At 44.4% G+C, this 430-nt stretch overlaps 1 protein-coding gene across 1 annotated transcript in view; it reads right to left on the reverse strand.

Annotated features, from left to right (window-relative positions):
- The window catches only part of LOC109926267 (POU domain, class 6, transcription factor 2-like), a 51886-nt gene that overhangs the window by 26199 nt on the left and 25257 nt on the right, over nucleotides 1–430 (reverse strand). The window lies entirely within an intron of this gene.

Raw genomic sequence — 430 nt, forward strand, 5'->3', positions numbered from 1 at the left:
TCCAGGATAAATTGCTAACCTCATTATTAATGATTTTGAAACTACCGGATTGTTCTCGGAACCCATCTGCTCCACAACTATCCTTCAGGGGAGGAAATCTGCCGTTCTGATCCTGTTTACATGTGACTCCAGACCTACAGAAATGTGGTTGACATTTGAATGGCCTCTGCAGTGGCCTAGCAAGCCAATCAGTTGTATCAAACCACCAGAGAAAGAAAAGCAATGTACTGACATCACATGGCTTGCAGTGGCTCACCACCACCCTCTTAAGGCCAATTAGACATTGGCAATAACTGCAATGCTCACATTCCATGAACAAGTTAAAATAAATGATGTAATTGGAGAGGGGTAATAGGAACTGCAGATGCTGGAGAATCCGAGACAACAAGGTGTAGAGCTGGATGAACACAGCAGGCCAAGCAGCATCAGA

The sequence above is a fragment of the Rhincodon typus genome, chromosome 41, assembly GCF_021869965.1.
Source record: "Rhincodon typus isolate 14 chromosome 41, sRhiTyp1.1, whole genome shotgun sequence".
Classification (NCBI taxonomy): domain Eukaryota; kingdom Metazoa; phylum Chordata; class Chondrichthyes; order Orectolobiformes; family Rhincodontidae; genus Rhincodon; species Rhincodon typus.